This window comes from Pongo abelii, chromosome 5 (assembly GCF_028885655.2).
Source record: "Pongo abelii isolate AG06213 chromosome 5, NHGRI_mPonAbe1-v2.0_pri, whole genome shotgun sequence".
Taxonomy (NCBI): domain Eukaryota; kingdom Metazoa; phylum Chordata; class Mammalia; order Primates; family Hominidae; genus Pongo; species Pongo abelii.
Window position 1 is genome coordinate 168,832,183 of NC_071990.2, and position 23,175 is coordinate 168,855,357.

The window sequence follows — 23,175 nt, forward strand, 5'->3', positions numbered from 1 at the left end:
CATTGTATTACTTCCAAGCACTCATAATTAAAGAAACTAAATGTTAGAAAAGAATTGAGCCAAGACTTTAATCACAATACCTTAAAGAGCAAATTTTAATTATAATGTTCACATTAAAATGTCTCATTGCAAATAGATCTTGCCAATATGTTTGAAAGCAGCTTGCTCTCTTATGTAAATGCAGTTTAATTTGCTTAATTAAGATGTTTAGCAACTTTTTCTTTCATAATACAAATAATCGTAACAGCAGACATTTATTGAGTGCTTACTATGTGCCCACAGTTAGCCAAGCACTTGCATGGTATTACCACATTTCATCCTCACAACCATGAAGAAAATACAAATATTATCCTACATGTGATGAAGCAAGCTTAGAAAAGGCCAAAGTGGTGAAACAGACTCACAGCCAGGTGATCTGATGGAAGAAACCATTCTTAGCCAACAAAGGAAGGCATCAGGAACAACAAAGATGAAACTATCTACATCTACATTAATAGGATCCACAGCAAGTCAGTTATGGACTTTTCCTTTATGACATAATATTTGAAACTGTAACTCCCTAAAGTTTATGTTTTCCTAAGTCAGATTTATTGAAGTTTAATTTACCTACAGGCGAATTCACTTCCTTTAAGTGTAGAGATCAATGAATTTTTACAAATTTGTACAGTCATGTAACCATGATGACAACCAAGGCATGACACATCTCCCTGCCCTAAATGCTTCCCTCATGTCCCTTTGTCAGTTTCCTCTGGCAGCCCACACTTCCTGGACACCACTGATCTACAGGTAGAAGTGGAGTATGCGATACATAGTATTTGGGCCTGGCTGCTTCCCTTCAGACTAATTCTTGTGAGATGTACTTGTGTTGCTGCAGTCACCTCTGGTTTGTTCCTTTTATTGCAGAGAAATGTCCCAAGTTTAGATGCAGAACACAATTTGTTTATCTATTCACGAGTTTATCATTTGAGCAGGTTACAGCTTTTTGTGATGATGAGTAAACTGCTGTAAATGTCCACATTCAGGCATTTTCATGGATGTATGTTTTTATTCCTTTTGCATAAATTCCTTTTTTTCTTTCTTTCTTTTTCTTTTCTTTTTTTTTTTTTTTTACAGAGTTGGGGTTTCACTATGTTGACCAGGCTGGTCTCAAATTCCTGGCCTCAAGTGATCCTCCCATCTTGGCCTCCCAAAGTGCTGGGATTACAGATGTGAGCCACCATGCCTGTCCCCTTTTGCATAAATATCTAAGGGTGAAAGCATTGTGTTATATGGCAAGGGTATGTTTACCTATAAAAGATGTTGCCCAATTATTTTCCAAAGTAGCTGCGTCATTTTGCATTCCCACCAACAATGGAAGAGAGTTCCAGTTACTTCACACCTTTATCAGCACTTGATGCTGTCAGACTTTTTTTTAGCTACTCTAGTAGGCTCGTATCAGTATCTCACTGTGGTTTTAATCTGCACATCCTAAATGACTCATGATGTTGAACATCTTTTCACACGCTCATTTGCCGTTCTCATGTCTTTGTTAAAATGTCTGTTCAGCAGGAACAGAAAACTGAATACCACATGTTCTCTCATAAATGGGAGCTAAATGATGAGAAGACATGGACACAAAGAAAGGAAGGAACAACAGACATTGGGGCGTATCAGAGGGTGGAGGGTGGGAGGAGAGAGAGAATCAGAAAAAAATATTGGGTACTAGTCTTAGTACCTGGGTGATGAAATAATCTGTACCACAAATCCCCATGACACAGTTTACTTATATAACAAACCTGCACATGTAGCCCTGAACCTAAAGTAAAAGTTAAAACAAAAATGTCTATTTAAATCTTTTGCCCATTTTTATTGGGTGGTAGTCTTCTTATTTTCTAGTTGTAAGAGTTCTTGATGTAATCTGGATATAAATCTTTTATGATGTAATCTGGATATAAATCTTTTATGAGGTATGTGTTTTAAAAATATTTTCTCCCACTCTGGCCAGTCTTTGGATTTTTCTGACAGTGTGTTTTCAAGGACAGGAGTCTTTAGTTTGTATGGAGTCCTATTTATTTATTTATGTATTTATGTATTTATTTATTTAGCAGTTCATGCTTTTTGTGCCATATCTAGAAAACCTTTGCCTAAACCAGTGATGACTTATTCTATCAGTGTTATTGTTTTAGGTCTTAAATTTAGGTCAATGATCCATTTTTAGTTACTTTTATAAATAATTCAAACACCAAGGTTTATCTTTTTGTTTATAAATATCTAGTTGTTCAAACACCATTTGCTAAAGAGATAATCTTTCCCCTCATTGAATTACACCGACATCTGTGTCAAAAATCAATTGATCATAGTGTGACAGTCTGTTTCTATTCATTCCATTGACTATGTCTACTTTTATGCCAGTACCGTACTGTCTTCATGACCGCATCACTGTAGTATAGCTTTAAAAGACAGTGTGAGTTCTCCAACTTTATTCTTCTTTCGCAAAGTTCTTCGGGTTATTCTACATCCTCTGAACTTCTGATTAAGTTTAAGAATCTGTTTGCCAAATTCTGTGGAGATTTTGATTGGTGTTGCATTGGATTCTCAAAATCAGTTTGGAAAATCAGCACCCTAACAACACTAAGTCTTCTGACCATGACCTTAGCATGCATTATTCATTTAGAACTTCTCTCTTCAACCTCTCAGCCATGTTTTGTAGTTTTCAGTACACAAACCTTGCACATGTTTTGTAATATTGGGATGCTACTGTATGTCATTTTAATTTCAATTTCTCATTTTTTGTTGCCTTTATAAAGAAATAAAAAATGGACTTTTGCATATTTACCTTACATCTTGCAACCATCCTAAACACATTAGTCTTAACAGATGCTTTTGTAGATAATTTGGAATCTTCTATGTAAATAGTAATGTTATATGAAAATAAATGCAGCTTGCTTTCTTCCTTTCCAATTTGTATAACTTACATTTCTTTTTTACCTTCTTGCACTACCAATAATTTTCAGTATAATGTTGAATGGGAGTGGTGCAATGTCCTCATCTTAAGGCAAAAGCCTTCCACCTTTCACATTAGGTGTGATGCTGGCTGTAAGCTTTTTGTAGAAGCACTGTGTCATGTTGAGGGTGTTTCTTTTTTATCCATAATTTTTAGAATTAGGAGAAATAGATTTTGAGTTTTCTCAAGTGATTTTTATGCATCTATTAAGATGATCATATGGTTTTTCTTTTTAGTCTGTTAATATGGTAAATTCCATGCATTTATTTTCAAATATTTGCATTGCTGGGATAAGTTCTACTTTTTTGTGATGTATTATTCTTTTTACATGTTGCTGGATTCAACTTGCTAATATTTTCCTAAGGAAAATATATATTATTTTTTAAGTGTATATTTAGGAGAGACATCGTCCTACAGTTTTCTGTTTTTGTTTTTGTTTTCCTTGTAATGTCTTTGCATGGGTTTTAGTATCAGGGTAAGTCTGGCTTCATAAAATACTTCCTCCTCTTTTATTTTCTGGACATATTCGTCTAGAATTGGTAATATTTCTTCCTTAAATGTTCGATAGAATTCACTAGTGAATTCAATTAGTCTGAAAACTTCCTTGTGGGGGTTTTTAACAACAAATTAAAAACCTTTAATAATATACAGTGAGTAAATATACATGTTAAATATTTTCTATTTTTCTACCTCCAAGTTTTCTGATTTGTTTCCACTGCTGTGCCCAATGTATTAATTAGCTCATTACAGAATACTTCACCTCTGGTATCACTTCTGAAGGTTTCTAAACACAGCCATGTGACTTATCTTCATTGCTTTCCCCTCTGTGCTAACACTCAGTGTCTCCTCCTGCACACTGTCCACTCTTTCTGGGAGATCTCTTATCATTTTTATTATAGTTACTTTCAAGTCTCGTTTGTTGGTTCTAGCGTCTGAGCCAGTCTTGAGGACGGGTTGGCTTTTGTTTGTTTGTTTTGGTATGTGTCTTCGAATTGTTAATCAAATACTGGGTATGGTGAGCAGAAGAACAGCAAAGGCCGAGATGACTTCACACCTGCACCCAAGCTGGCCCACCTCGGTCCCTGAGCTGGGATTTGTCTTGCCAGGAGCTGACCAGGCCTTGCTGGTTGGTCTTTGCCTTCCGCGCGCCCCGCCTTCAGTCTCGCTCGCTCGGGCACCTGTGGCTGAGCTTCACTTGGGAATTGGGACCTGGCCCAGCACAGCGGGATTTCCATTACCCGCTCCACCCTCAGCGCTGAGCAGGTGCTGCTCACCTGGCCACATCCGGCTCTTCACCGCGTGCCCCGCCCGAGGAAGACTGATGCTGTCCATTCTTGCTGGGAGGTGCGTGGTGAGGCGAGGGGGCTCTGAGGCCTCCTGTCCAGCCTGTCTCAGAGGCGGCCCGAGGACCCGGGCCTCGAGGGTCTGGGGTGGGAGAGCGCCCTGCCCACCCCCACGGAGCAGCCTTCTGGAGGCTCTCCCAGCCCTTCCCCGGGGTGGAAGTCTCGGCCACTCCCTGCCCCCCGGCCTCCACAGCCCTTCCCTGGGCCAGAGGCCACGCTGCAGTTTTCTCAGTTCAGGCTCACTGCGGAGCAGGGGTCACTCCTGACCCTCTCAGAGCTCCCACCTCTCCCCCTAGGCAGGGCCTTCCCCCTCCCACTGGCCGAGGGCTCTGTACCACAAGAGGGAAAAGGCGACTGCAGGGTGGACCTCTGTGTCTGTCCACCCGAGGGCTCCCCGCTCCTGCCTAGCCCCCAGTCCCCTCCCCCTGCGAGAAGGCTGCAGAGGACACTGGAGTGAGGATGGCCCCGTGGCTGGGGCTCTGGGGTCCTAGACTGCCGCTGGGCCCACACCCAGCTGTGTCCGCATCACCTCTGTGGGGGTGGCTGCGTCTTCCACCCGCCCTCCGCCCCTCCCGGGCTCCCCACCCTTCAGGCTGCAGCCACCTGGCCACCCTGCTCCTGACGAGTTCAGGGAAGGTGGGGTTCCCAGATGGCCCGGCTGAGCTTCATTGCAAACCAGGTTGTCACTGCATTCTAAGTCCTAGGCATAACTGGAAGCTTTTTGTTGTACTTGGTTGGTTGTTTGCTTTTTACCAATAATCTATCCAAATATCTTCTACGGAATGAAAATAAAGCTTGCACATGAGAAAGGGAAATTAAGAAACAGAAGTTTTTCTGGTTCAAAATGAGCTCGACAGTTGGTTTGCCTCCTGTGTCTGAGACACATAAACGCAACGCAGGCTCTGCATGAGCACAGGCTCCTTGGCAAAAGCCCCAGATCACAAAGCCAAAGCCCGTACTGGCTCACAGGGAGCACCTGAGTCACGGGCTGAGGACCTCAGGCTTGAAAGCCCTGTACCAGCCAGTCAGCGACTAACATTATTTGCTAAAATTAACAGTTGGAAATCAATGCCTTGTCCAACAGAGGTACAATTTAGCTATAATTGATTTTTTCAAGGAAGTAAAATAACACGGGAGAAGGGTGGTCAGCCTTTAACTTACAAGGTGAAGCGCTTCCGACCTTCCTAAGGCAATGGTTTTGGGGAAGGCAAGGATGAGAGTGTCAGCGTGCCAATGATAATAGCATTGTGCTTATGGAGGAAATGTATTTATTTTTCAGAGAGCCACACTGAAAAATTTAGGAATGAAATGTTATGGTTTATATACATCACCAAAAAAATACTTGAGCAAAAAATATTAACAAAAAAATACAAATATAAAACAAAATCAAAAAAAGTTTATCTAGTCCACGTTCAAAGTCCCCCAATTGTCCAAAGAAATATATTTTACTGTTGGTTTCTTCAAATCAGAATGGAACCAACAAGTAAATGTTACATTGTATTATCATGTCCCTACGTCTCATTAATACACAGCAGTCCTTCCCAGTCTTTTGTTTCAGGCTTGTTTTCCTACAGGTAGACCAGGTATCCTCAAGGCCTCACCACTGGAGGACTCGGAATCTTGGCCCCAAAGATACTAAGAGATGTCCGCGTGCTAAGCCCTAGGACCTGTGAGAATGGTATGTGGCAAAGGGGCTTTGCAGCTTTGGACAACCAAGGAGGATCACCCTGGATTTTCTATGCGAGTTTAATCTCACCAGGGCCCTCATAAGAGGAAGGCAGCAGGTCAGAGTCAGAGGACAAGATGTGGCCAGGGAAGTCAGGATGGATGGGAGTGAGGCCACTGCAGGAAAGGGCCGTGAGCAAAGGAGCGCTGGCACCTCTAGAGGCTGGCACAGGCAGGAAGTGGGTTCTGGAAATGAAACACAGCCTCTGCCAACTCCTCGATCTTAGGACCTGTGCCCTCCAGAACCGTAAGACAACCGATGTGTGTTGTTTTACACCACCATGTTTGTGATGATTAGTTCCAGCAGCCAGAAGGAACTCACAGCCACCCGCTGGGGGACCTACACATAAGTCATGGTGTTCCCCTCCTTGTGTCTTTATTGCTTTTTTCGTATAATTAGGTGGTTATGTTCAAAGTAGCTTCCTGCATTGTTCCGTGAATTCATGGCTATATATTTTATACTGTGATGATAACGTCTCCTGCACATCAAACACCCAAAAACCAGAGGACTTGTCATTCATCACTGCAGTGTCTACATGGCCTTTTCCAGGATACATTATGAAGGAATGTTTGTGAAATAAATAAGTGAGTAAATGTGTACTATTGATATAGCAACTTTTAAGGAAAGACGTTAGAATAAGGGGGAATTGAGCCTTACCATATCTGAGGGGTTAGTTACTGTATATTTATCATTATTTTCTAAATGTAAAATGAAATGGACTCACTTCTTGTTTATAACGGGGGCTTTGGAATAGTATGGTTCACCAATGTAAAAATAGATGCCATCGCAATGTAGTCACAAGGGTGCTTATAAGAGAGAGGTGGAAATCAGGGCCGGAGAGGAGAGGAGAGGAGAGGCGGCACTGGAGGCTCTGGAGGTGGAGCACAGGGCCTCCAGCCAGGGTATGTGGGCAAAGGCCCAGGAATGGGTTGTCCCTTGGGCCTCCACAAGGAAGGCGGTCTGCTGATGCCTGGATTTCAGCCCAGTGAGACTGATTTTGGACTTCTGCTCTCAAAAGTGGTAAGATGATAAATTTGTGGACTTTTAAAATTAACTAAAATAGAAAAGGACAAAAATCAACCTCTCCAATAGGTAATGAGTTCAACTATTGAATGAAATTAGTATTATTCCATATATATATATGTAAGCAATAAGCTTAGTGTTAACATAAAAAATAGATGCCATAATGCCACTTGTTTGCAGGAAGTAAAAATTTGAAAGTGAACACTGGAAACTATTCTGCAAAGCTGCCCCCAAATGACTCCTTTGCTCCTAAAACAGACCTCCTGCTGCTGTGTGCCCGTGGTCTTGCTCCTTGATCTGCAGTGTCCTGCACCATCCACACTCAAGCATGCTCTGGCACCTGGGCACCATGTCCCTGAAAAGCCTGTGAGAAATCCACTGGACCAGAACCTGAAGTTTTATCAAAGTCTTGGTGGTTTCCATGCACAGCAAAAAGAAACAGACTTCCAGGCTTCCATGTGAGAGTGCGACGGCCTTCCTCTCTCCACCTCCCCACAAGTAGAGCTGCCCGGGGACCCTCTGTGGCTGAAAAACAGAGAAAGTTTGCCTGGCACAGACACATTCCAGGACTGGGCAAATGGTTTGGGGAGCTGGTTTTCAAATGCTCCTTTACAACCCTCTAGGAAAACAAGGTGTGGTGCTTTCCTTTCCTTGCCATTTCTCCAGCAGCACTCTGAGGGTATGTAATGCTAGACAGCACGTCCTTACTATAACAAAATGCCAGTGAGTTGCGTCCTGAGCCCAGGAGGCTTAACTAATCACTAACCTTGAAACGTACCATCTCACATTGTTTAAAAAGAAAGCTGGACCAGGTGTGGTGACTCACACCTGTAATCCCAGCACTTCGGAAGGCTGAGGCGGGCAGATCACCTGAGGGCGGGAGTTCGAGACCAGCCTGACCAACATGGAGAAACACCGTCTCTACTAAAAATACAAAAAATTAGCCAGGTGTGGTGGTGCATGCCTGTAATCCCAGCTACTCAGGAGACTGAGGCAGGAGAGTCGCTTGAACCCAGGAGGCAGAGGTTGCAGTGAGCTGAGATCGTGCCATTACACTCCAGCCTGGGCAACAAGAGCGAACCTTTGTCTAAAGAAAAAAAAGAAAAAAAAAAAAAAAAGAAAGCTGAGGCTGGGTGTGGTAGCTCACACCTGTAATCCCAGCACTTTGGGAGGCCAAAGTGGATCACTTGAGGTTGGGAGTTCAAGACCAGCCTGGGCAACAAAGCAAACCCTGTCTCTACAAAAAATAAAAAATTAAAATTAGCCAGGCAGCTACTCAGGAGGCTGAGGCAGGAGGATCAGCGGAGCCCAGGAAGTTGAGGGTGAGATTACACCACTGCACTCTGAAGTGACAGAGTGAGATCGTGTCTCAAAAATAAAAAAAAAAAGAAAAAAAACCCTGAATATCCCTGGTGCGTTAAAAGGAAGATACTGCATTCCGGTAAGAGTCAAGGCCATGTCTGGAGCCTCAGCGCTGACGCATGCTTCTTGCCATGCTGAGCCAGGCAAAGTGCGCGCTGCACCTGCTCTTTCAAAGACAGTGGTCCCAGAGCTGACGACGAGCTTTTTCCAAAGCCTGAAGATGAAAGTGTCAGAAGAATACTGTATGTTTTTTCAAAGTTATAGGACCGTAAGGTGAGAACACAAGAACAAAAACTTAATTGCAGAGGAAAAATAGAAAAACTCAGCAGGTCTGAGACGGCGGCTCTGATCTAGACCAGCAGGTGCTGCACCCAGCCTCCAGAGGCCCACAGCTGAGGGCCTGCAGAGGCTGAGTCAGAAAGGACCTAGTGATTGCGCTTCACTGCTAAGGAAAAGGTGAGAGGGGGCTGACAGCAAGTAAAAGGACCTGTGTTTCAGTCCTCCCTTTTGACATGGTATGACGGTAACACCCCGTGACCACTCTCTAAAGAGATGAGGAAGACGCCAGGAGTGAAGCTTTTGTAGGTAGAGGACAGAGGGTCTGATGCAAAATCACCCTAAAATATTCTCTAATCACCAATTGGTCCCCGCTGTGACCAGGAGTTTGTGGTGGCCTCAGGTCTTCCCTAAGGGTCACCGTGTTTCTGGTGCCCTTGGACAAGCCTCAAGCATGACCTGGCACCTCTTGAGCGAACAAAAGCCAGTGCCCAGGCAGCAGGGAGGCCTCTACACACCTCCAGCGGTAGAAGCAAAAATCATGATAAAAATCAGGTCAGCGTGCAACTCATGGATTTTAGCTCATGCCCCCAAAAGCAGGGTCTCTTGCAAAGGCTCTGAGACCCTGACCTATGACACCAACCGAACGGGGGTTCCCAAGCACAGTATCTGCTAGGGGTCGAATTATGCTCCCCAAAAGATACGTGAGTCTTCACCTCCCAGTACCTCGAAATGTGGCCTTGTTTGGAAATAGGGTCATTGCAGGTGTAATAAGATGAAAGTCGCCAGGGTGGCCCTGATCCAATATAACTGCAGTTCTTAGAACGCCATGTGAAGATGGAGGCCGAGACTGGAGAGAGAATCCCACCAGCCAAGGAACACCAGAGGTCGCCAGCAAAGCACAGAGGACAGGGAGAGGATGGGACAGATTCTCCCGAAGAGTTCCCAGAAGCAGCTAGCCCTGTGGATGCTGTGATCTCAGACTTCCAGCTCCAGAATGGTGAGGGAGTGAATTTCTGCTATTTAAGCTGCCCAGTGCATGGAACTTTGTTGCGAGGCTCCAGGAGACTAATCCAGCACTGAAGCCAGAGGGGCTGTATCCATAACGGACCGGAAGGCCTTTCAAATCTCTTCTGTGACTATCACGTCCCACCACCTGTGCCTCCGGCCAGCTCCATGCTTCTTAGCCCAACAGCCAGAGTTACTTTTCTTAAAAATATAGACACGGAAAATGGAGATTAAGATGGCGGATAGGAGGCAGGACTGGCTTGCAGCTCCTGCTCCAACAGACAGAGCAGCATGTGGAGAGACCCACATCATGAACTTTTGTTCCAAGAACTACCACAGCAACATACCAGGAAAGCCTAGAGAATCCACGGACCCTTTGAAGGAACTTTATCGCTGTTGCAGGCTCCATGAGACGCTGAAAAACTGTGAGTCTGCCTGCCTTCTCAGTGGGGAGGGCAAGTTCTCAGCCCAGGTCACCGGCTGCCTAGAAATAGACTTGGTGCTGTTGGGAGCACAGTGGAAGTGAGACCAGCCTTTAGGACTGTGGGCTGCATGGAGCAGGGTGAGGGCCTGTGACCACTGCCTTTACCCCACTTCCCTGGTGATTTGTGTGATGCAGCAGAGGCCCCCTGCGAACATAGCTCCATTGGCCTGGGAATCACACCCCCATCCCCCACAGCAGCCACACCAAACCCTGCTCAAGGAGAATCTGAGATCAGAAACACCTAACCCTGTCCCACCTGGGGGTCTTTCTCTACCTGCCTTGGTAGCCAAAGATGAAGGACATAATGCCTTGGGAGCTCTACAGCCCTGACCACCTCCGGAGAAACCTGAATACTTCAAAGGTGACCCGAGGGCAAGCTTGTCTTCTTCCTATACAACCTCAGCTGATGCACTCCTGAAAGCACCACCTCCTGGCTGGAGGACAACCAACACAAAACCAGTGCACTGAACAAAAACACAATCAAGGACCCTCACAGAGTCCACTTCACTCCCTGCTACCTCCACTGGAGCAGGTGCTGGTATCCACAGCTGAAAGACCTGAAGACGGATCACATCACAGGACTCTTTGCAGACATTCCTCAGGACCAGCCCAGAGCCAGTAGCTCTGCTGGGTAGCTAGATCCAGAAGAGCAAAAACAATCACTACAGTTCAGCTCTCAGGAAGCCCCATCCCTAGGGGAAGGGGGAGAACACCACATCAAGGGAGCACCCCATGGAACAAAAGAATCTGAAAAGCAGCCCTTGAGTCCCAGATCTTCCCTCAGACATAGTCTATCCAAATGAGAAGGAACCAGAAAACAATTCTGGTAATATGACAAAACAAGGTTCTTTAACACCTCCAAAAGATCACACCAGCACACCAGCAATGGATCCAAACCAAAAGGAAATCTCTGAATTGCCAGAAAAAGAATTCAGAAGGTCAATTATTAAGCTAATGAAGGAGACACCAGAGAAAGGTGAACTCCAACTTAAAGAAATAAAAAAAAAAAAATGATACACAAAATGAAAGGAAAATTATTCAGTGAAATAGCATAAATAAAAAAATAATCACAACTTCTGGAAATCAAGGACACACTTAGAGAAATGCAAAATGTGCTGGAAAGTCTCAGCAATAGACTCAAATAAGCAGAAGAAAGAACTTCAGAGCTCAAAGACAAGGCTTTCGAATTAACCCAATGCTTCAAAGACAAAGAAAAAAGAATTTTAAAACATGAACAAAAGCTCCAAGAAGCTTGGAACTGTGTTAAGCATCCAAACCTAAGAATAATTGGTGTTCCCAAGGAAGAAGAGAAATCTAAAAGTCTGGAAAACATTTGAGGGAAAAATCAAGGACAGCTTCCCCAGCCTTGCTGGAGATCTAGACATTCAAATACAAGAAGCTCAAAGAACATCTGGGAAGTTCATCACAAAAAGATCATTGCCTAGACACATAGTCATCAAGTTATCTACAGTTGAGATGAAGGAAAGAATCTTAAGAGCTATGCGGCAAAAGCATCGGGTAACCTATAAAGGAAAACCTATCAGATTAACAGCAGATTTCTCAGCAGAAACCCTACAAGCTAGAAGGGATTGGGGTCCTATGTTTAGCCTCCTTAAACAAAACAATTATCAGCCAAGAATTTTGTATCCAGTGAAACTAAACTTCATAAATGAAGGAAAGATACAATCTTTTCCAGACAAACAAATGCTAAGAGAATTTGCCACTACCAAGCCAGCACTACAAGAACTGCTAGAAGGAGCTCTAAATCTTGAAACAAATCCTCTAAATACACCAAAATAGAACCTTCTTAAAACATAAATCTCACAGAACCTATATAACAATAACACAGTGAAAAAAAAAACAAACCAAGGTATTCAGGCAACAAATAGCACAATGAAAAGAATAGTACCTCATGTCTCAACACTAACATTGAATGTAAATGGCCTAAATGCCCCACTTAAAAGATACAGAGTAGCATAAACTTAAAGAGGTGGAAAAGATATTCCATGAAAATGCATACCAAAAGCAAGCAGGAATAACTATTCTTATACCAAACAAAACAGACTTTAAAGCAACAGCAGTTAAAAAGACAAAGAAGGACATTATGTAATTATAAAAGAAGTAGTTCGACAGGAAAATATCACAATCCTAAATATATATGCACCTAACATTGGAGCTCCCAAGTTTACAAAACAATTGTGACTAGACCTAAGAAATGAAGAGACAGCAACACAGTAATAGTGGGGGATTTCAATACTCCATGGACGGCACTAGACAGGTCATCAAGACGGAAAGTCAACAAAGAAATAATGGACTTAAACTATACCCTACAACAAATGGACTTAACAGATATTTACAGAACATCCTGCCCGACAACTGCAGAATATACACGCTACTCATCAGCACATGGAACATTCTCCAAGATAGACCATGTGATAGGCCACAAAACAAGGCTAAGTAAATTTAAGAAAATCAAAGTTATATCAAGTACTCTCTCAGACCACAGTGGAATAAAATTGGAAATTAACTCCAAAAGGCAGGCTCAAAACCAGGCAAATACATGGAAATCAAATAACCTGCTCCTGAATGACTGTTGGGTCAACAACAAAATCAAGATGGAAATTAAAAAATTATTTGAGCTGAACAATAATAGTGACACAACTTGTCAAAACCTCTGGGATACAGCAAACGCAGTGCTAAGGGGGAAGTTCATAGCATTAAATACCTACATCAAAAAGTCTAAAAGAGCACAAATAGACAATCTAAAGTCACACCTCAAAACCCAAACCCAGCAGAAGAAAAGAAATAACAAAGATCAGAGCAGACCTAAATGAAATAGAAACAAAAAGAAAATACAAAAATTAAATGAAACAAAAAGCTGGTTCTTTGAAATGATAAATAAAATCAATAGATCATTAGCGAGATTAACCAAGAAAAAAAGAGAAAATCCAAATAAACTCAATTAGAAACAAAATGGGAGCTATTACAACTGGATACCACAGAAACGCAAAAGATTTTTCAAGGCTACTATGAACACCTTTATGAGCATAAACTAGAAAATCTAGAGGAGATGGATAAATTCCTCAAAATATACAACCCTCCTAGATTAAACCAGGAAGATATAGAAACTCTGAACAGACCAATAACAAGCAGCAAGATTGAAGTGGTAATTTTTAAATGGCCAACAAAAAAAAAGTCCAGAACCAGATGTATTCACAGTTGAATTCTATCAGACATTCGGCGAAGAATTGGAACCAAGCCTATTGACACTATTCCACAGGACAGAGAAGGAGGGAATCCTTCTTAAATCATTCTATGAAGCCATTATCACCCCCATACCAAAATCAGGGAAGGACATAACAAAAAAAGAAAACTATAGACCAATATCCCTGATGAACATAGATGCAAAAATCCTCAACAAAATACTAGCTAACTGAATCCAACAGCATATCAAAAAGATAATCCACCATGATCAAGTGGGTTTCATACCAGGGATGCAGGCATGGTTTAACATCCACAAGTCAATAAATGTGATATATCACATAAACAGAATTAAAAACAAAAATCACATGATCATCCCAATAGATGCAGAAAAAGCATTTGACAATATCCAGCATTGCTTTATTATTAAAACCCTCAGGAATATTGGCATAGAAGGGGCATTCCTGAAGGTAATAAAAGCAATCTGTGCCAAACACACAGCCAACATTATACTGAACGAGGAAAGTTGAAAGCATTTCCCCTGAGAACTGGAACAAGACAAGGATGCCCACTTTCACCACTTCTATTCAACATAGTACTGGAAGTCCTAGCCAGAACAATCACACAAGAGAAAGAAATCAAGGGCATCCAAATTGGTAAAGAGGAAGTCAAACTGTCACTGTTTGCTGATAATATAATCATATACCTAGAAAACCCTAGTAAAGAGGAAGTCAAACTGTCACTGTTTGCTGATGATACCTAAAAAAAACCTAAAGACTCATCCAAAAAGCTCCTCTAACTGGTAATTGAATTTAGCAAAGTTTCCAGATACAAAATTAATGTACACAAATCAATAGCTCTGCTACACACCAACAGTGACCAAGCTGAGAATCAAATCAAGAACTGAACCCCTTTTACAACAGCTGAAAAAAAAAAACCTTAGGAATATACCTAACCAAGGAGGTGAAAGACTTGTACAAGGAAAACTGTAAAAACACTGCTGAAAGAAATAATAGATGACACAAACAAATGGAAACACATCCCATGCTCATGGATAGGTAGAATCAATATTGTGAAAATGACCACACTGCCAAAAGCAATCTGCAAATTCAATGCAATTCCTATAAAAATACCACCATCATTTTTCACAGAACTAGAAAAAACAATTCTAAAATTCATATGGAACCAAAAAAGAGCCCACATAGCCAAAGCAAAACTAAGCAAAAAGAACAAATTTGGAGGCATCATATTACCTGACTTCAAACTATACTGTAATGTCATAGTAACCAAAACAGCATGGTACTTGAATAAAAATAGGCAAATAGACAAATGGAAGAGAACAGAGAATCAAGAAATAAAGCCAAATATTTACAGCCAACTGATCTTCAACAAAGCAAACAAAAACATAAAGTAGGGAAAGGACACCCTATTCAACATATGATACTGGGATAACTGCCTACCCACATGTAGACGAATGAAACTCATTCTTCATCTCTCACCTTATACAAAAATTTACTCAAGATAGATCAAAGACTTAAATCTAAGAACCTGAAACAACAAAAATTCTAGAAGATAACATTGGAAAAACCATTCTAGACACTGGCTTAGACAAAGAGTTCATGACCAAGAACCTAAAAGGAAATACAACAAAAACAAAGATAAATAGATGGGACTTAATTAAATTAAAAAGCTTCTGCACAGCAAAAGAAATGATCAGCAGAGTTAACAGACAACCCACAGGGTGGAAGAAAATCTTCACAACCTATACATCCAACAAAGAACTAATATTCAGGATCTGCAAGGAACTCAAACAAATCAGAAGTAAAAAATAAACAATCCGTCAAAGTGGGCTAAGAACATGGATAGACAATTCTCAAAAGAAGATATACAAATGGCCAACAAGCATATGGAAAAATGCTCAACATCACTTATTATCAGGGAAATGCATATCAAAACCACAATGCAATATCATCTCACTCCTGCAATAATGCCCATAATTTAAAAAATCAAAAAATAATAAATGTTAGCATGGATGCAGTGAAAAGGGAACACTTTTACACTGTTGGTGGAAATGTAAACTAGTACACCACTATGGAAAACAGTGTGGAGATTCCTTTAAGAACTAAAAGTAGATCTACCATTTGATCCAGCAGTCCCACTACTGGGTACCTACCCAGAGGAAAAGTCATTATACCAAAAAATACTCGCACATGCGTGTTTATAGCAGCATAATTTGCAAATGCAAAAATATGGAACCACCCCAAATGCCCATCAGTCAATTAGCGGATAAAGCAACTGTGGTATATATACCATGGAATACTACTCAGCCATAAAAAAGAATGAAGTAATGGCATTCACGGCAACCTGGATGGAACTGGAGACCATTATTCTTACTGAAGTAACTCAAGAATGGAAAACCAAACATCGTATGTTCTCACTCATAATTGGGAGTTAAGTTATGAGAACACGAAGGCATAAGAAGGATTCAACGGACTTTGGGAACTCACGGGAAGGGGTGGGAGGGGGGATGAAGGATAAAAGACTACACACTGGGTGCAGTGTACACTGCTTGGGTGATAGGTGCACCAAAGTCTCAGAAATCACCACTAAAGAACTTATTCATGCAACCAAATACCACCTGTTCCCCAAAATCCTATTGAAATAAAAAATAAATTTTTAAAAAATTAATTAAAAAAATATATATATATATGGGGTCCCATCACTCTCCTGCTTAGAAGTCCCAAAAGGCTTCCAGGAAAAAAGAATACAATCCAAGACCTTGCCATGGCCTCAAATCCTGACAGCATACTCTCCTCTCCACGTGCATCTCAGGCCAGCCTGAGCAGCCCCAGGCCTGCACATGGTTCCTGAAGCCAAGCCCAGCTCAGGCTTCCTTGGTCCGGCCATGCCAGAGTCTGTCTGTCTGTCTGTCTGGGACAATCCACCCCCGGTCTTGCTGGTTGGTTTCTTCTCATCAGTCAGGTTGTGGCCTAAACATGGCGTGGGTAAAGAAGTCTGCGGTAACCATGCCCCATGCCTCAGCTGGTATGGCCCACCCAGAGCACTCCCTGTCATCCTATTTCTGCACGGTACTTACCCCCACGTGAAACCATCTTGTTGAGTTAGTTGTTTATTTGCGAGGATGCTAAAATATCAGATTCGTGCCGTCTTCTTTTTCATGGAAACCTGGTGCCCAGCACAGGGCCAGACACACAGTTATCACTCCCCAGACTTTGCCCAAAGAATAAAAGGAGAAGGGAGGGTGAGGTGGGGGCGGATCAGGTTGAGTCACCAAGTGTGTAGCTGACAGTGGAGGAGCCCCAGGCCACCCCCGCCCGTGGATATCCATGAGACCATTCATCATTTCAAGAAGGATGTTGCAATATTTACCCTATTAAATTGGAGATAGGCATTTATGCGGTTAAATCCTCACGTAGAATGAGCTTTCCCAACACAGGAGCTGCGTCCTATGCATACTCAGTCCCATGTGCCTGGCGCAGTGTGTGGCCTGAGACTGACACCCGCATGTGTTCACAGCCGTTTCCTCAAGCTGACTGAATTCTCGCCTTCGCTTTCTTTGGAAATGGTTTTATAGGGTTTGCTCCATCTGTTCTACATAAGACAGAAGTGAGACACCGGGTTCAGGGACCGGGGCACTCATGCCTGGCTCTGCTGTGCCCACAGGGCCTCCACCAGAGAAGTGTGAGACTCCGGGTTCAGGAACGAGGGACACTCACGCCTGGCTCCGCTGTGCCTAGGGGGACTCCGCCAGAGAAGTGTGAGACTCCGGGTTCAGGAACGAGGGGCACTCACGCCTGGCTCCGCTGTGCCCAGGGGGCCTCCGCCAGGGACGTGGAGCGGAGGCGTTTCCCCTGCGGTGGCCACTCAATGTGCATTTGGCAAGTGGGATGTTTGGGTTCTACATCCTGGAAAAATATGTCTTCATGATTCCCTGGAGAATTTTATGACTCACATAAATTGCAAAGTCTGTCTCCACACCCAGCTCTCAGCTGCATGTACGTTACAAGGGTGCAAGGATTTTTTTTCCCCATTTTATTACTTCAAAATATCTGAAGGATAACAAGCTATACAATTTTCTAACTGACACCTTGCATCTTACCCAAACACACACAGCATTATCTATGGGAGAAAATCCACTCAATTAAAAAAAAACCTATATATGTATATAAATCTTACCATAATTATTTAAATTATCCATTTAGGATTAATAAAATATAAGGAGCTTTTGTAATTCTTGTAAATCAATAATACATCCCACCTATGACAAGATAGCAGTGAATAGGGAGGTATAATTTTTAAAAGCAGCTCCATCTAAAACCCCCAGGATTTCTATGCACGCATAAAGAAATAATGCTTGTCTTTCTCCAGTGTGAAGAGAGGAGAGAGATTTTGGAAAGAGAGGAGAAAGGGTCTCAGTGTGGCAATGCAGGTCCTGTGAGTTCCACGCAGCCTCAGCCAGGGTCACAGATCTGAGCCCCTGCGGCCTCCTCAGGAAAGCTCTGCTCCCGGGATGATGGCTCAGTGGGAAGCCAGGCTGCTTCTGAGGTCTCACACGGGATGCACCTATGGGAGGTGGGCTCCCGCACATGTGGGTGAGGAGGGAGATGACAGGGACATGGAGGGACAGACAACGTGGCCAGCACCCTCTGTGTGACCAGAGATGCCTGTAGCACCGAAGGCCTGAACAGAAGGAAGGGACTGAGCCACCAGGTTTGACCCATGACCTGACTGCATTAGCCAAAAATAAAAAATCTGCCCCCATTGTTGAGTACACTGTGGGAAATCAAGGATTCTAGGAGGAGAAAATAAGTCTGTAGAAAAAGCCTTTGTTTGAAATTCCCTCACTCATTAGTTCTCTGATATACTTAGCAAATTACATCACCTTTGATACCTCGATTTCGCCACCTGAAAAATGGGGGAAAACTAATAGACCTCCTGCCCAGTTCCCAGGGCTGAGGGAGGGTGCAAGGCGTGGAAAACAGGCACACATCAAGAGTTGGGTTGTTATTTCACAGCCAGTCCTCTGCAGGCAGGAGGAGAGCCGTGCCACCAGTCCTCAGGGGCTCAAACCTGGGAGGCCTTACAGACACCCAAACTGGATCTCATCGCCTTCTCCAACCTGCTGCTCCACACACTAGACACAGAGAAAACGGAGCTTTCTTTGGGTCTTTTGCTTCATGATTTAGCAACGACCTCAACGCAGAAGGTGATTCTTGGCTGTGATTGGATAAGCACAATTTTTTTCTGGAGAACCGGCGTTTTCTTTATGAGACCTCCCCATAAAATCACCAGGCAGCAGAGATAGTTACTGCTCTGCCCCAGAGGCTACAAGGAAGCCCCCAAGAGCCATTTGCTGGTGCACACTCCCTGGAACCATGCGTGAGGAGCCAGCGGCGAGTGCTCTGCTCCAAGCTCCCGATTTGGTGCTCTCAGACCACGGGACACGGTCTCCAGCCAGTGCCCACGATTTTAGAGAATGTTCCCGTTTGCACTGAGTAATCATCTTTTTCTCAGAAAGAAAGCACTCTGGGAAATGTGCAAAGGCTGACTTTGCTACAGAAGCAGAAAAATGAGGATCCCAGAAACTGAAAAGAGCTATACACTGTCTTCATCTGCCCAGGAATGACAAAAGACAAACACTCAGTGAGAAAGGAATAACCAGAAGGAGAGATGTCTGCAGATGACAAGAGCCAGACTTCTTGTCTTTTGTGGATTCTTGCAAATAATTACCACTTACACATCAAATGATATGCTGTCCCAATCTTCTTTACAAAATCATACATTTTTCTTCTTTTCTGCCTCAATAAATGCTAATGTTCCATGAAGCCAATGTTATTCTCACCCGCCCCACAGTGCATCTAAACACAGATGGGCCTGCAGTGGCTTAGCCGCATCACCCTCTTTCCAGAAGGCATGATGCTTACCCTACCCTTTTCTAGCATTTCTGCAAGGACTAAAGTGATTCTTGTCTGCTGGGCAGAGAAACAGTAAGAAATACAAATGCAAATAGACTGCCATCATGGTGACTTATGTAACACCAGCTTTTAGAGACGCCACAGAGGCAGATTCACAGGAGGTAATAAGCAGGGCCTGGAAGATTGTTTTATCAATCTTCTTTCAAATCTACTAGTGATTTCTTTTAAACAGTAATTGCATTGCTCTTAATTGCTTCATTAGTGCCTGGGCTTCATTACCCACCTTGTCTCACTTCTATTCAAACCAGTTTAGATTGTTTTTCTTTCTGTTTTTCATGAGGAACAATGGAACTCTGTCTGGATTGCAGAGACATGAGAGGCAACATGGCCACACAGGCGGTTTAGCCTGTCCCGGGCCATATCCTGCTGGAGCTTTGGCCCAGAGCTCCTGAACACACCCGGCCTGGCTCTCTCTTTCATGCTTTCTGCCTGTTGTCACGAGTCTCTTCCTGACCTTTTTCCTCACCAGGGGACTCGTCGAGGGGTCCAAGCAGCAATGGCTTGGCAACTCCAGGAGCTGGGCATTGGAGGAGGCCACACTGACACGCTCAGGAGCTCATCCCTGAGCTGCCCACAGGCCCCTGGATGTCCCTGTAAGGAGGCTGCCTGCCCAGGCCTGAGGGTCCCTCTGTGATCTCTCAGCTGGTGCTGTGTCTTCAGCATCCTCCTTAGCTCAAAGAGACTGTTATCTGGCAGCTGAAACCCTATGATCCCCGTGTGGCTGTGTCCTGCCAACTGATGGTGACAGCAGGAAATGCACCTGCCCTGCCCCTGGCCCAGATACTTTCTATTCTGCTATCAAAAACAGAGTAAAATTTGAGAGGAAAGGGAAAGTACCCCAGTAGCCACAAGGAAATGAAGCGGAATCACGCTAACATTTTCAATAACACCTGGATCTGGATTTATAAAGTTGACCTAACAAGAAAATGGTCCTATTGTTATCAATAAACATAACCCTGAAATCTAAGCGCTTTAAAAATCCATGCAACAGGGCATGTGTGGTGGCTCATGCCTGTAGTCACAGCACTTTGGGAGGCCAAGGCAAGAGGATCATTTGAGCTCAGGGGTTCGAGACCAGCCTAGGCAATATAGCGAGACCCTGTGTCTACAAAACAAAAACTAATTAAATTCATGCAACAAATTCTAATATTTTTCAAAGGCTGCTCTGTGAAATGAAAACTCACCTAAAAAATCATCTACGTATCTAAGAACACGTAGGGAACAAAGATGACAAAACAGCACAGAGACCCGGGAGCCTGGGGCTGCCTGGCGCTGCACAGACTTCGCCTCTGTGCCGTGGAAGTGGACAGGTGGGGCCTCTCCTGGCCCAAAGCTATTGAAGCTGGCTCTCCTCCTCCATCAGGACAGCATCAGCCCTCCCAACCGCCCAGCATGGCAGCTCAGTGGAGGCTGGCCTAGCGCAGCCGCTGCCACGTCCTATCCCACACAGATCAATGCTCAGCATTGTGGCCACCTAAGTCTCACGAGTGTGGCTGTGAGGTTCGTTTGAATACAGTTGGCCCAACATCCAGATCAGGTTCCCAGGCAACAAGACAGCAGGTTGCCTCTAGACCCTCAACAAGTCCGCCCAGTTAGGCCTGCAGAGCAGTTCCCAGGCAAGCCACGAGCTTGTTTCCTGCACGGAGCTGTCGCCTCATGGAGGCGCTCTCATCCCCGGTGCTCCTTTGCGTCAATACACACAGCCTGTAGGAGGGAGGCAGAATGGGGAGAGCCCAGAACCTCAGGGAGCCAGGGCCTCACCGGCTCACAGGAGTCATTTTGCTTCTAGATTTTTCTTCCATGACTGTGATGTCGCTATACAGAGCCCCTTCAAGTAATCTCTTAAAGAAGTATTTCCTGACAGAATCTGCTGGGTTTTGTGGTTGTTGTTCAGAATATGAAGGATGCCTGCCTCTGATGCGTCAGATGAAATTAGACCAAGAATCCACCCATCCCATGAATTTATAACACAAACTCCTCCACGTCGCTACTGCCTTCTTGAGGGAGGAGGCTGTTCCCTCAGCAATGGTGAATAAAGGTGTATTGCAGTAACACCCAAGCTCAAGAACAGACATCTTGTCTTACACACAAGCTTCACACTGGACCTTCATCAGAACTCACCTTCTCGGAAGCTGCACAGAACCGTAACATGAGGAATCACATGCCTAGATATCATATGTGATCTATCCCAAATGCCTTCCACACTCCAAAAACTATGTGAGAAGCCTACTCCACGAAACTCATATCAGTGAAAGTACTCACAAGTTGAAGTGATCACAGTACCTCCTGTGCTCCTTCAGGGCAAGCCTCACTCACCTTTTTATTCTTTTCCATGAACTGTAATGCCTGGCCTACAGATTATCAATAAATATTCTTGGCTGAATAATGAATGGGAAAACTGCTGCTGACTTGAATGATTTTTTTCCTAAATAAGATGACTTTTTATCATATATGTTCAGACTGGCAAGAGGCATGAAACGTTTATCAATTTAGTTGCCACAAAATTTCTCTCTTTTTCAAAAAAACAACAACAGATGTGGGCAAGGATGCAGAGAAAGGGAACGCTTATACACTGTTTGTGGGAATGTAAACCAGCATAACCTCTACAAAAGACATATGAAAATTTTTCAGAAAACTAAAAACAGAACTACCATTTGATCCATAATCCCACTACTGGGTATCGACCCTAAGGAAAAGAAATTATTATATAAAAAAGACACCTGCACTTATCTGTTCATCACAGTACAATTCACAATAGCATAGCCATGGAATCAACATAAGTGTCCGACAGCAAAGAATTCAATCAAGAAAATGTGGTACACGTACATCATGGAATACTATTCAGCCATAAAAAAAGAATGAAATCATACCTCTAGCAGCAACGTGGTTGGAACTGGAGGCCATTATCCTAAGAGAAATGACTCAGAAATGTCGCATGTTCTCACTTATAAGTGGGACTAAAGAATGAGCACACGTGAACATACAGGGGGAAGAGTAAACACTGGGCTACAAAAGGTGGGAGAGTGGGAGTGGGGGCGAGGGTGGAAAATCACAAGTTGGGTACTGTGCTCACTGTTCTGGTAATGGCTATGCTAGAAGTCCAGAATTCACCACTACACAATATATCCACATAACAAAACTGCATTTCTACTCCCTAAATCTATTGAAAGACGAAGAAGACAAAGAAGAAGACAAAGACGAAGATGAAGAAGAAGGAAAAGAAGAAGAAGGGGGAAGAAGGGGGAAGAAGAAGAAGAAGAGGAGGAAGGGGAAGAAGGGGGAAGAAGAAGAAGAAGAGGAGGAGGAGGAGGAAGAGGAAGAGGAAGAAGAAGAAGAAGAAGGAGAAGGAGAAGGAGAGGGAGAGGGAGAGGGAGAAGGAGAAGGAGAAGAAGAAAGAGAAGAAGAAGAAAAAGAAGAAGAAGAAGGAGGAGGAGGAGGAGAAGGAGAGGGAGAAGAAGAAGAGAGGGAGAGGGAGAGGGAGAAGAAAGAAGAAAGGAGAAAGAAGAAAGAAGAAGAAGAGTTTTGTGGTTGTGGTTCAGAATATGGCTCTTTTATTTGAGCCATAAATCCCTAACCTAAAGAAGACCTTGCAAATAACCACTCTGGAGGCCAAGAAGGATGTCGAAAGCTTGTCTCTAATAAAAGTTAAACAACATCATGGAGTATTCAAATGACATTCATCTGCAGCTAGACTAAAAAATTCCATGTTGGGTTTTCAGCATCATCTATCAGAAACATCAAGTAAACAAGTAATTTTCTCCAGTATTTTCTCA

The 23,175-nt window shown here is 43.4% G+C and overlaps 1 protein-coding gene across 2 annotated transcripts in view; it reads right to left on the reverse strand.

The window, feature by feature from the left end:
• Positions 1–23,175, reverse strand: part of RPS6KA2 (ribosomal protein S6 kinase A2) — a 443,982-nt gene that overhangs the window by 414,171 nt on the left and 6,636 nt on the right. The window lies entirely within an intron of this gene.